The sequence below is a fragment of the Labrus bergylta genome, chromosome 12 (assembly GCF_963930695.1).
Source record: "Labrus bergylta chromosome 12, fLabBer1.1, whole genome shotgun sequence".
Classification (NCBI taxonomy): domain Eukaryota; kingdom Metazoa; phylum Chordata; class Actinopteri; order Labriformes; family Labridae; genus Labrus; species Labrus bergylta.
Genome location: NC_089206.1, coordinates 21,007,115 through 21,021,535, shown reverse-complemented (window position 1 = coordinate 21,021,535; position 14,421 = coordinate 21,007,115). Strand labels below are relative to the sequence as shown.

At 43.9% G+C, this 14,421-nt stretch overlaps 1 protein-coding gene across 2 annotated transcripts in view; it reads left to right on the top strand.

Annotated features, from left to right (window-relative positions):
• Positions 1-14,421, top strand: part of plch2a (phospholipase C, eta 2a) — a 162,960-nt gene that overhangs the window by 58,058 nt on the left and 90,481 nt on the right. The window lies entirely within an intron of this gene.

Here is a 14,421-nt window from a genome sequence, read left to right as displayed (position 1 = left end):
ACGTTGACATGCACGGCCTGAATCTATAACGTGCAAAAGGAAGAATGATGCATTTGTCAATGTCACGCTTTTGAGAGAAACCACAACAGCAGTCAGAATCGAAAGGCGCAGAGGCTTCTCGCTGTCGACAGGCAATCAATCCTGTGTGAGCCGGCGTGTGATGCTAACACAGGTACTGCTCTATTATTATGATGAACACGGACGCAGCATCTATTTTCTGTCCCGATCCAAAGAGACACACTGACAACGTGTGTATCGTCACACGCTGGAACAAAGTGATTAGCAGTCAAATTAAAACAGAATTCATGGACAGGATGGGAATCAATCAACGTCATGAAGCATTTTCTTTATTTTCACAATTGATGAAGTGACTGTGTTGAAACTGAAAGGTGTTGCTCCAAGTGACCAACCTTCAGAAAAGCATCACTCATGTCTGCATTAAGGCTGAGGTGTTGAGTAATACTGACCTGACCTGACTCCGATCAGGGGACATGGTTTTGCTCCATCGGTCTGCCCTTCTGGATCCGTTTCTGGAGCGTGAGCGCAGCCATGAGCAGCTGTACACACAGCACAGGAGAACTACAAGATGAGACTAAAGAGAAACAATTACTAAATGTTGCTTTGTCTTTCTGAGGATGATTTGACGTTCACTCTGTGTCTGTTTTGAGGTCATGTTGATAAAGTGAGGGAAAATACGATCAGGAGTCTGTAAATTCCTGCTGTTGCCAGAAACTCTGCAACAGCTGTATAACAAAGAAAACAGTACACTGGTGGTCTGCTTCAAGAGTCCCTCCATGACCCTTTCATACTGACATTAAGCTTTATATACTTCCTGCAAGCGTTGGGGAATACTGTTGAAAAGTGCTGTTGTGAAAACTGTTCCAGACACAGTTAGTTGAGACATTTGTGAGGCCTAAGATTGTGGTGTTGTGCAGTTTTTGGTGATTCTGTCGTTGTATGCACCCTGCTAATGCTTGAAGGACGAGGCTCGAGATATTTAGTGTGAATGCCTCAGAGAGAGAGAGAGAGAGAGCTGAAAGAGTAAACCAGTCTGGGCCTCATAGTGAACACTCATTAGTGATGGAGAGGTCAAAGAGTCGAGGCTCTGAGGAAACCTGAGGAGCTTCTCTTTGTGCACAGAACCGTCTGAATCAAATCACTTCAAGAGAGAACCATGGAAACACATTCAGCATTCGTTACAGACATGGAGGGGAAACTGTGTTTTCAATGTTTTTTCAACATATTTATCTGACACTACAGACACTTCTGAACTCTTCAAACAGCTCTGGTTGTTTGACAAAAGAAACAGAAACTGGTCCTGAATGCTCTGGATTTGTTTGGACCAGAGAAGGTAGACGTTTTTAAGGCACACCCTACACGGCCGTTTTGGACGCCCCTCTGTTTGCCAGATATGAGAGCAGTTATCAGGTCAAACCAACAGGTGTTACAGCGATGGAAGCGGGCAAGAGAAGTGGTTCAGATAGAAGTGATTGTACCCGACCTAAAAAGCCTCTGCATGTTTCTAATAAGCTCCACGAGCAGAAACGTGCTCAAACTAGGATCAATATTGGAGATGCTTTTGAAAAATGGAGAGAGGTTAGAACACAGAAAGGTTTACAGACCCATGCAGAGCTGGATAAACACTGAAGCTTCAGTGTCCACCACATGGTGACCTGTGTGAGCATCCACTCTAGAGAGGAGGGGGGAGACAGCTCTCTACAATGTTTAGAATTTAGACTGCAATACCCATTTTAAACACTAGGGATCAGAGTTACATACTGCTCCTTTAAGGGTTGATCCAGAGGCAGGATGTGTTTTAAAAAAAATATATATATTTCAGCTTCAGTTTTTTTCACAGGTTTTAATGTGAAGCTTAACTTCTTAATCCTGAGCTGTGAAACAGAGCAGAGTGAAGAAAGTTTGTGCGTCTGTAACTCGTAGAAGCGTACCTCAATGTGGGCCAACGTAAAGTGAGATATCCCTGTAACCGAGTCTCTGCTCGTTCTCTTTTTCTGCTGAGTAATGCGGCCTGTCTCGCAGCTTTTGATGCTGCTATCAGCTTATGCAGAGAGCAGCGGAGGGCCAATTAACGGAGACCCTGTGTGGCTGTGGGACCGGGGGGGGTTACTGTAAGGGATGTAAATGTGGCCGGGCTGCTGTATAAAGAGGACTGTCAGCACCCCCCCTCACTGTGCCTTCAGGTGTGACTGAGGAGTCATTAAGACAATATGTCACATTCTGTCATATTAAAAAGGACAGCAGGTCTACTTGGACGTTGTTTCAGGGCAGTTGGAGTGTGCCGGAGCTTAGCAGAGGTGGACGTGCGCGGTGATGTATCTGTTCATTTTCAAGTTGAAGTCCCCGTGAGAGAAGCAGCAGCAGGTTCACAGGAAAGAGCCAGCAAAGCAAATTCAAATTAAACTCCCTCCATTTAGCTCTTTTTCTGTGTAGTGTACTCCTGCCGTGAGTGGCACGGGCGGAGAGTGAAGCAAATTACCTCTGAGCCTGCAGAGATTTGTTTAATCACCTCAAAGCCAATAAGAAAAGCCAATAAGAAAAGCATCCGCAGACACACCGCCTTCGCCCGCAGGAGGTTTGAAATGTCAACGCAGAAAAACAAATACACCGTCAGCTGATTGCTCCTGCAGCTTGTGGAAGTCACACTCTGCAGGTTTTGTCATCTGGTGGGACTCGTGTGAGGGGCGCTAAAAATGAACACGGCTCGGAGACATTGGACGCCACAGCAGGGGGCGTTAACACGGGCGTTCTCTAAAGGCCTCTACAAACATCAAACACTATTCATTACTGTATCTTCCTGGGCCCTTCTCACATCAGGACCATCATCACTCAGCCTCCTTCTCCACCTCCCGGTACATCACTCCATCACCTCAGTAACATGGGAAACACTGGATATCATAAATGTGTTGGCACTGAAGTTTATATCTGGTAACGGTTCAATTAAAAAGTTTGAATTCGCAGCGGATCAATGGATTCTGTCTGAAATGAAAAGGGAAATGTACTATTCAGAATATTGGCAGGGCTTTTCACCACGAATCATTGATCCCAATCAAACTTTGTCACACATGTTTCCTTTCATGTTTTTAGTCACTCTGGGTTTTTCCATCTCTGTGTTTGTGCTCTTCGGCCTCCTCTTCCTCACATTAGCCTCACATCTTCCTGCTCGTCCTCACCTTCCACCTTCCAGCTTCCACCACCTTAGTGCCGGCTCATACAGTAGGTTCAGCACAGGATAAGACCTTCAGCGATCGGGGGGGGGGCGTAGTCAGATCGTGCTTTGCTGCAACTGATTATTTGTCCAAATAATCCTCCAGCATGTGGTGTCACACAGCTCCCCGTTGAGTCGGAGCCTCCTCGATCTGGAAACGTTCATATTTATGATTTGAGATCGGACTGCCTCCAACAGAATTCCCGTAGAGCGAGCAAACTTGGAAGTGTGAAAAACTGGATGTTTGTGTACTCCAACAACAAATTAAATAAGGCCACACATAAGCCGTCTTCTCAGCCAGGATTTCATCCATATTGTTCTTCTCGCTGCAAAACTGCACACACAGCTAGACAGCCAGCTGAGGAAGTTGATCATCCTCCATGTTTGTTTTTCTTCCAAAGAGTTTCTGTGAGTCTGTGAAATAGTTACTGCAAACAGCAGGTGTGTGGTCTCACGGTCTGGCCGAGTCGTCTAGTTTTAAAAAATCTTTGAATGAGCAGATATTTAGTTTTATCCGTCCTCATGTCTGCGGTCTGCCACATTTTTTAAAATTTCAGTTAAGATTTGTAAATTATCTCGTGTGTAGGCATCTGTAGAAGTACAATCAGAGTCTGTCAGGGACAAAAAATATAAACTTTTAATGGTTGATTTTGAGTGAGAGCATTTGTCTCAGGGAATACATCGCAGCTATTCCAGCACGTTTCCAAGGTTGTGGTTGGTGCAATCGACTGGAGCAATTCCAAATATGTTGCCATGTTAATAACAAAATGAATACATGTATCCTTATCATCATCAATCTGTGTTTTTCTGCTGCACACGTTTTGCCTCACTTCCACTCTGCGTGCACATTTATGTAAATGTCTCGTCTGTTTACTCCTCAGCAGATCAGAACATCTCGTTCACATGCAGAACAAAAGGAAATCAAGAGGTTACGGGACGGAGAAGAATCCAAAAATATCTTGAGATATTCTGCTAATCCCCTTTGATGTTTTCGCTGCAGCAGAGTGCCGCGTTTCCTTCTGTTTACTCATTATTTCTCAAAAAGTCACCAAAGCGTGAAAGCATCTGCATCCCACGTCTTTATGTGCAAACGGGTTTTTAAAGGATTCTCTGTGACCTGTCAGAGAGAGTGAAGAGGAGCTGCAGTGTCCTGTGCACCTCATGGATGAATGAATAAATAATGGGACACTAACAGGAATTAGATTGTATGCAAATATCACAATAAGAGCATGCAGGGTTTGCAAATGATGAACCTGGAATTAGCACTCAGTGGGCGACAGAAATCAAGTTGTTCAAATATTAAACAGCACGGGGACAGAGTGGATTTACATGAAGGCTTTGGTGCATTAAGGCAGGATGAAAAGATAATAAGATCCTAATGAGGGGATGCATCATGTCGAGAGAGAGACACAACAAACAGCTCGCTCTCAGTTAGAGAACTGAAGGAGAAGACGCTGTGAAGGATGGTCCGATGGGTCACTGAATGTATTACACCAGCATCTTTTTTTGTTCTCTTTTCTTGTTTGGAAGGTCATTTTAGTGCCGAGACGTTCGAGATTCCTGCCCTTTGTAAATGCCAGACCTGCAGCAGTCAGTACGATTGTCGTTATCGGGTTGTGCGATCCTCATTCTGTCACTTGTTGTCATTGTGTTTCAGCCTTCAGACAAGAGTCAGGGTTCATGTTCTGAAGGGGTTTTTACCTCCGTGTGGTTCAGGAGATACACATTAGGAACAGTTTCTTTTCTTTGAACTAAACCTTCTTCCTCTCAGGCTTTCAATGAGAGTTAGACTCCGCTAACACCGTGTCCTAACAGCACGCCAGCGTTAGATATCGTATTACATCATGCATGATCACACTCTGGCTGTCCACACTGCATCCGTTCAATATTTCATTCTTTGCTCTGTACATTTTAGCAATATTACATCTAGTGTGTTTGTGTTGAAGGTGGACAAACTGAAGTGTGGTGCTTTTATTTTGAAGGTGGACAAACTGAAGTGTTGTGCTTTTATTTTGAAGTTGGACAAACTGAAGTGTGGTGCTTTTATTTTGAAGGTGGACAAACTGAAGTGTGGTGCTTTTATTTTGAAGTTGGACAAACTGAAGTGTGGTGCTTTTATTTTGAAGGTGGACAAACTGAAGTGTGGTGCTTTTATTTTGAAGTTGGACAAACTGAAGTGTTGTGCTTTTATTTTGAAGGTGGACAAACTGAAGTGTGGTGCTTTTATTTTGAAGTTGGACAAACTGAAGTGTGGTGCTTTGTATTGACAAGCTGTTGACTCAAATCTCAAGCCTCAGAGGCTCCTCAGTAAACAGCTTGCAGTGAGCTGAGAAGAATGTTTTTCTCAGGTGTTGACACAGGTCAAAGGTCAACATTTCAATCACGGATGCTGATATTATCTATGCACCACTATCTCCAATTTGTAAAACAAGCTCTGCATGAGAGAAGCGAGTGTCAGAGCTTGTAGAGCCTCTTTGCTTTTCGTCCGTTTCCGCGAGCGACAGGGAGGAAAATAGAAACGGGTTGTAGGGGTTAAAACAGTGAGCCGCGTCGCGCTAAGTCGCTAGCGGGCAGTTAGCACACTTCAATAGGAAACAACAGAATCAGGCTGATTTTGTCACTGACACTCGCTCGCGTCACATGCTGTAAGGACAGGCTGTAACTCTCCTTCCTGTTTGATGAAAACCGTCTGTTAAGGAGAAGCTGAATGTTTCTGAGGTTACATTGTTAGCATGATCAGCCTCTCAAACATGCTGCAGACTATGAGATACACATCAGTGTTGGAAAACAGTGATAAAGTGTATTTTGAATATGTGACCTTTAAGCTTCCTCCTGCAAAATGATGTGATGTGAAACACTAAAATGAAGTCAGTCATCCATCAGCTGAGGGAGGAGATCTCCTCTGTGCTCACTTTAAACCTCAGAGTCTGCATCGTGTCCCACCGCAGCTCAACCCAAGCTTCCTCCTTTCACCTGAAATTCAATTCGTAGCTGAAAATCACAGCTGAGCTCTCAAACTAATAACTCTTAACTCTCACATCTTGAGAAACCATTGTACCTGATATGATTCCTGCCTTCAAATGTGATAGTCTGCTGCAGTCTGCTCACTCTTCCCTGGAGGCTGGACTGTGGAACAGATCTTTAGTGTGGACTTTTATTTGAGAGAAAATCGGTGCAGCTTGAGCATGTTTCGTCAGAATCATGTGAGCACGCAGACGAATGAAGAAACAAAGCGTGTTACGGAGTTCAGCCCAAAGTGTGAAAGCTGTTGTTTCTGTAGGAGAAGCTCTTATCGGCCGAGCTCTGCTGCAGCCCCTCTGGGTCTGTGTGAGCGCTCAGTGAGTCATTACACCTCGAGTTAGAAGTCTATTAACCCGTCTGATTCATGGACAGCTGCGACGTACAATAGTCTTTGATTACACTCTGAGCGCAGCCAATTACTCCTGTCAAACACACTCACGCTAAACTCAGACTGTACACAACCGAACCCTGCAGCGGTGACCTCACAGCTTTCAAACTTCACTCCCTGATCTCTGCTGAGTTCTGGACTTTCAGTAAAGTTTGAAGGAGTTAGAAGTCTGAGATTTTGACACAACAATGATCTCTACAACAATCCCTGAAAGCTGTGGCGGCTTCTGTCAGGGCACAAACTTCCATCTATTCATAATAAAAAAATAAAAACGGAAGCTCTGATTTCCATTTCTATTCCCCAGAAGATGAAGTCCTTCATTATGGACCCTCCACAAACTCTCTAACTCGAATGACCTTTTGACCTTTCCAATCTGAATACATCGAGGATTGAACATTTCAGCTTTGTGGAGAGAAACTGCATTTTTCAGCCTCCGCCGGGCTCTAAGAGGTCATGACCTCCGCATTATTTTACTGTCTTACATTTACACAGTCAATAATTAATAACAAAATATTACATGCAGAAATGATTGTAAGTACCTCAGATAAGAGGATGGTTAGAAGTACGAGTATCTTCATGAACAGATGATAATAAGCAAACATGACATCATCAGTGTGTGACGTTACAGTCAGGCTGAGCTCTCCTGGAGCTTTAATCTGCACAATGACACAAACATCAGCTTCACTGAATACGTTTTAGGTTACTGGTTTGCGTGATATCCAAAAAGCTGAGAAGATCGCACATCAGAAGGTCAACACTCAGGTGTTTCAGGATGCATGCGCCGCCCCAAGAGAAACCCTCTGATTGGTCGATCACCTCTCATGCTTAACTCTCTGTATATGAAAGGAGGGTCGTAGTAGCACTAACTAGCCTCTTGTCAATCACTCTCTGTTCTTAAAGTAGAGTTTGGATATATCCTTGGTGAGATTTCTTTGTGGTTTTAATAAACCAGCTGATTCTCTTCACCTTCCCTCGCAGACAGCGCAGACCTCTGTGAGCAGATATGAGCAGTCCATGTGCTCCTCTTGTGCTGCGATGGAGGATATCAGGGTGAGGAGGTCAGCGCTCTACGCTGCTCATTCTGCGTGTCTAATAGGCTGCTCCTCTTCAAGTGTCCACTTCACTTCCCGACAGCGGAAGGAAAAGACGCAAGGAGATAGCTGCAGAGAAGAAGAGTGTGTGTGTGTGTGTGAATGTGTGTGTCAGCTGCCTGTCACCGAGGACATGAGAGTTTTTTCTCCTCGTGTTTGTTTTCTTACATATGAGGTGATTCTTAGTCAGTTTCCTAAACTCGTCCTCATGCTTTTATTTCCACTCTCTCACATGCATATTTTATTACATCAGGTACTTAATGGATAAACCTGATTTTCAGCCCGCTGGAGGGAAACTGGAATGTGATAGTTTACCTGAAATGGACGTTATTGCTGCAGCGACACGCAACAATTACCGAGCTGTGACTCCTAAACTGATTGGCACATTATTGTAAAGGCTCGTTTCATCCTCCTCTCTCCCTCTAATTGAATTTCCTGCAACATTCAGGATGCACGAACGCTCATTTCATCACTTACTGTAACTGCTTCTTGCCCCCACCCTATGCACACACACACACACACACACACACACACACACACACACACACACACACACACACACACGCACACACACACAAAGGCATCCATAAAGACGCCAATGCTTTCTGCTGTGGTACTTAATAATTAGCAGGGCATGTCTGAAGCCTGCAGAGGAATCAGCTGCTAATCTGTTCCATTGACTGAGCTGAGGAAGCAAATTAGGCGGCTAATGAGCGCCATGACATCATTCAAGTGATTGTGATCAATCTCCACAGAAGAGCCGCAGTCAGCGTGCTGCTCACACACACAGCTACACAAAAAAACACATAGAAATGCCCACACACACATTCCAAAGCTATACAGTATGAGTGCACACATATACTGTCAGAGGCCAAATCATTGTTGTTGTTGTTTCTTACTCATAGATCATTTTAATACTCGGGCCGGTTTAGTTAGACAGCATACAGCTTCTCTTCAGTTTTAACTCGCCCCTGTAGATTTTAGCAATTCAAATATCTCAGTGTTGTTCTCTTTGGCGACCCCTGTGGTGATAGGTGGTTACTGCAGGTGTGTTTTGAAGCTCTCTCTAAATCATATATTGCTCCGGATATTCTCCTGACTAAGGCTGTTCACACATGCACCTCACAGCGGGAGACTATCCTAGGGGGACTAGAAGGGGGGGCGGGGTAGTTGAAGAGAATCTCAGTGTGAACTAAAGAGTGGAGAAGAACATACTGGAGAACAGGAAACATGCAGCAGCAGGTTCATTAGAGCACAGAGATGGTAGAGGTGGCGTGCAGACAGTCTATGGTCGTGCAGCGATCACAGGGAATAAAGGTCACCACCCCCTCCCACTGGCTCCAGGTGAATTCTCCTGATTATATCCTGCTGTGTTCTCTCATCAGCTCACTCTGACTTTCTGCAGAAGAAATACGAGGAGGCTGGAGGAGAAACTCCGGGTGAAGTTTTTGAGGAGTGTGAAAGAGTGAAACAGAGAGGCAAACACGACTCTTCTGTCCTCATCTGAACTTCGAATTTATGTCTCCTTCCTTTGACTCTTTCTTCTTTTGTAGGTTTTTTGTCTGTAGTTATCGATCTTTTCTTTGTTTGCTGCCACACTGACTTTTGACTCAAACTCAGCAGGGACGGAGCAGAGCTTCCTCCTCCGTCTCTCTGGAGGACAAATCACTGCTGTGTGATGGATGAATGAATGCCAAGTTAAGACTCAGTCCTTAATACCAAAAAATACTGCAAATACTTCAGGCTTTTTACGACGGGTCCAGAGGCTCAGTTACCATCGTGTTAGCTTATTCTGCAAAAGATGGAAACTTGACTGACAACTTGAGGTATAAAGGATCAAATTACACACATAATATATAGACACTTATCATGAAAATCCAAGTTTTTCTTTAACAAAGGGCTCTAAAACTAACTCTCTTGTTGTTCTCCCACACACACATGCACGCACGCACACACACACACACACACACACACACACACACACACACAGGCACATCTCACCTTTCTTGACAGAACTGGGGTAAAAAGTCGAGGTGCCAGGCATCAGTGGTTCAGGGCTTTCTCGCCAGATGTTGTTTCACTAACAGGGAGGATCTATTTTAAACGTACTTGACACACACACACACACACACAGACACACACACACACACACACACACACACACGCTGGGATGAGAACTACAGCCTCTGTACATAGGGCGTACAACATAACGGCTATTCTATCCGGCGCCCCCTTGAAAAAAGAGAAGCCTGGAGTATAATTTAAAGAACAGGCATTAAAGGAGGATACATTCCCGATGAAGTTATTGCCTCTCTGCTCTGACCTGATCTGAATTAAAAGAAAATCACATTACCGTCTTGACTTTTTGTCTCCATGACTTTGTTGGATCTGAATTGCTTTGACCTTGTCAGGCTGAGTGGTCCGTTAAAGTCTGAGTCTTACAGAGCTGCTGTTAGGTTTAATGTGTGTGTGTGTGTGTGTGTGTGTGTGTGTGTGTGTGTGTGTGTGTGAGGTTAAAGATTTCAGAGAGGCTCCATCAGTCCACCTTAGAGCCGGGTGCTGATCACATTTACATTTCAAAGCTCTGAGGATCCGAGTGAACCGGAGACTCTCTGAGAGTCCAAACTGAGAGTTTTTTAAACTGCATCACCTCCTCTGCAGCCGATAATCAGAAAGCTGCGACGGCTCAGAGATTAGTTCAACTTCAAATGTCGGATGTTGATTTGTTTTTTAATTGCAGGAATTCAAAAATACAGGCTCCACAAATAAATATTTCCAGGTCAATAATCATAAACAGAATCAGTGGCATTCTCGCTCCCTCCCTCTTCTTAGTTATCATTAAATTCTTTCAGATCTTCTGTTATTGCACATTAGGTTATGAATTAGTAAGAGGGATGTCTGAGTTGACTTGCTTATCCTGCTGCCACCTCGACTTGACCCCGGAGAAGCGGGAGAATATGGATGGATGGAAGAGTTGTATTCTCTAGATGTCATCCAGTCAGGTTTGAACGCCTCCACATGGCGGCAGAAGGGACATTTAAAAAGGAAGTTATCAGACAGACTGGGAGCCACAGATGGAGCCCGAAGCTCTGCTGCTTCTTACTGTGAGGGATGAGCAAACCAAACAGACATGCTTTGTGTTCTGGGAAAATCAGTGACTGAATGAACAGTTTGGATTATTTGGAATATATATCTGACATAGATTTACCTTTCTACTGATCTGAAGCCACATCAAACCCTCGTCGAGGCTGACTGAGTCGTTCACTCATGCACGCCTACATTTTTTTTTTTTGGAGAATTTCAGGAAGATTGCTACTGAAATCCTCCTCATGTGGTCGTTCACACATGCACCTCACAGCGGGTATCTGATGCAGAACAGAGCCAATGAAATGACATGATCGACGACTCTGTCGACAACCTGGATTATCAGAAGAGGAAATGTAACAAAAACAAACTGTGACTGTCTGCTTGGAACTGAAGAATCTGTTCTGCTGTGGACTGAACTGATGTCTGCTGTGTAAGTTAAATGTGTGTTTCCCGGCGGTTCGACCCCTCAGCTCTCAGGTCACCCTCATTTTTTTCCTTTTTCTTTTTTTTTCTCTTTTATGACCATTTATTCATAGACTTCTATACGATCAGAAGTAGATTTCTAACAGTGAAGTTGCCCCCTGCTGGGCATTAGAAAACCTGCAGGTCTAAGGCACTTTGCGTTGGCTTCACTTCTCCAAACAGCGGAGATTTCAGTTCTTATAGAGTCTATAAGTAGGAGTTAAAACCTGAAAACAAACACTGAAAAGTAGCAAACATTAGCTGCATAAACCAATAAAAAACTTTATTTGAATTGTATCTAAAAACACTGCATTTGTGATTACACTCTGCTGGTATGTTCGCTTGGAGAAACTCGGAGACGAGGATTAGAAACTGAGACATCAGAAGTGCTCTTCTGAACTTGACATGATTTGGATTGTTTTTTCGTTAAGGGAGACAGACACCTGCTTGCTGTAACATATGATTTTTGTCCTCCTGTAACACTCTTGTGTTTGTAGGCCATCACTTCCTGGTCAGTGTGATACGATCTTACAAACATTTCCTGAAAGAAAAAAATCAAACCCTGCAGCGTTCTCATCTCCTGCCTCTCACTAAATGATCTGTACGTATGTACAGTAAGTATGAGGTGTACTGAGGTCAGAAAGAGCAGAAAGACTCACTTTGTCGTTCTGTTTCTAACGGCTGTGCACAACACTCGTGAAAGACATCTTGATCTCAATGGGATCATTACCTGGTTTCATAAAGGTAAAATAAAAAAAGCTCCCTTCTGTGCATGTCTTTGCTCCAAATTACATCGGCAGCACAAAATGTCGCCACCTACTGGAGGTATTTTGGCTTCACTTTTAAACAATGGAAGAGTTGTCCATATCCATATATAGTCACAGGGTTGTAAGAACAAAAGAGTGTTTTATACATGGAGCTCATTTACGCTCTCTCTTCTGTGTGAGCAGTTTGCTGTGTCAGGGCTTTTTTTCTTCTTTTAATTTAAGCGCAGCTCTTTTCTGACAGCGTTCAAACGAGCTTCATATTCTGATGGAAGCGAATGGTCCGCAGTGAAGATGGATAACAGCCAGTGAAGCAGGATGAGTTACTCTGAAGCAGTCTGTTAACTGCATGCACGTGTGCTCGTGCAGACATATGCATCTTTACGCATGGAGAGCCATCGGATTAAAGAACGGCTGTTTAAGCAGTTTGTCTCCACAGAAAGTGGGTTAGAGGAGCTCTCTCCAACGTAACACCTAGAGCATGATGGGAAATAAAAGCTGTCCATGATGATGACCGAGGGCAGGGTCTCCATATAGTAATTACAACAGATGCATTCAATAGATTTCTCCTGGAAACGACCTGCACTGTGACGTCATTAACGTGATTGAACAATGCTCTTCACATGTTTGAAAGTGAATCAGTTTATCGACTACAGACGTCATGTATTCAGTTCATTTTTTACTTCAGATATGAGCCTTTCTTAGAGCTGCATACAAACATATTCAACTCAAATACAAGCAGTATGAAGACAGGTTTGGGTTTGTGCACAACAAGTAGACAAGTAGAGGTTATTAATCATTGATTACAACATTAAACTATTATTTATAAAAGGAAAGTTCCAGAAAGAATTTAAATGATGCAAAACAGAAAAGCAGCTGATCTCCTGCAGACTGTTTTAAGAGATATTACATTTATGGCTCTCTCTCTCTCTCTCTCTCTCTCTCTCTCGCTCATCCTTTCTCTCTCTCTCTTTCTCTCTCCTCTTTCTCTCTCTCTCTCTCTCTCTCTGTCTCTCTCTCTCTCTCTCTCTCTCTCTGTCTCTCTCTCTCTCTCTCTCTCTGTCTGTCTCTCTCTCTCTCTCTCGCTCATCCTTTCTCTCTCTCTCTGTCTCTCTCTCTGTCTCTCTCTCTCTCTCTGTCTCTCTCTCTCTCTCTCTCTCTGTCTCTCTCTCTCTCTCTTCTCTCTCTCTCTGTCTGTCTGTCTCTCTCTCTCTCGCTCATCCTTTCTCTCTCTCTCTGTCTTTCTCTCTGTCTCTCTCATCTGTCTCTCTCTCTCTCTCTCTCTCTGTCTTTCTCTCTGTTCTCTCTCTCTGTCTCTCTCTCTCTCTGTCTCTCTCTCTGTCTGTCTCTCTCTCTCTCTCTCTCTCTCCTCTCTCTGTCTCTCTCTCTCTCCTCTCTCTTCCTCTCTCTCTCTCTCTCTCTCTCTCTGTCTCTCTCTCTCTCTCTCTCTGTCTCTCTCTCTCTCTGTCTGTCTCTCTCTCTCTCTCTCTCATCCTTTCTCTCTCTCTCTTTCTCTCTCTCTCTCTCTCTCTTTCTCTCTCTCTCTCGCTCACCCTTTCTCTCTCTCCTTTTTCTCTCTCTCTCTCTCTTTCTCTCTCTCTCTCTCTCTCTCTCTCTCTCGCTCGCTCACCCTTTCTCTCTCTCTCTCTCTCTCTCTGTGTCTCTCTCTCTCTCTCTCTGTGTGGCCCTAGCTGCCAGTTGGAGGGAGATTTGTGCTCACTAGAGGGCGCTGTGTGACATTGCTGAAAGCTCCTCAGCTCATTAGACTTTCAGACACTTCTTCTCTCCATCAGTGTTAATTAGACTTCTCATTCAAGGCTGTTTCTTTCAGTTTTCGTCTTGGCTTGTAATGACTGCACAAAGAAGGTTATGACACGGTGCTGATGCCCCCTGACCTCCAAAGCTCCACTTTCAGGGAGGAAATACGGACACTGAAAGGACGGTGTTTTTAGAACCTGATCTCCAGCTGCAGCTCTCTGAAGTGCCGCGTCATAAAATATTTTTTTTTTACGTTTTAGAACTTCTTGAATAAACACAAATAATCAATAACTTAAAGTAGAATAAAGAATGAAAACCCACGAGCCCGAGGATGAGCTGCTGTCCCTTCTTTCTTAGGAGTTAATCAGGTGAGTGATTAGAGAACATTTTCAGTGGTTCTCATTTGAGTTTTTGAATAAAAATGAAATCATCTCTTAATGAAGAATGCAATCAGCAGATTAAACAATGCATACTCAAATCCCTGTAAGCGGTATATTTCATGTTTAAATTAAGCGTCTTTTTAAATTAATCTGGATGTCTTTTAATACATGCAGATCCACGAGTGGGGTTCAGCGGGTTACCCACGCCTCTCGGTGAACGGGCTCCACGCTGATCCACTCAGTG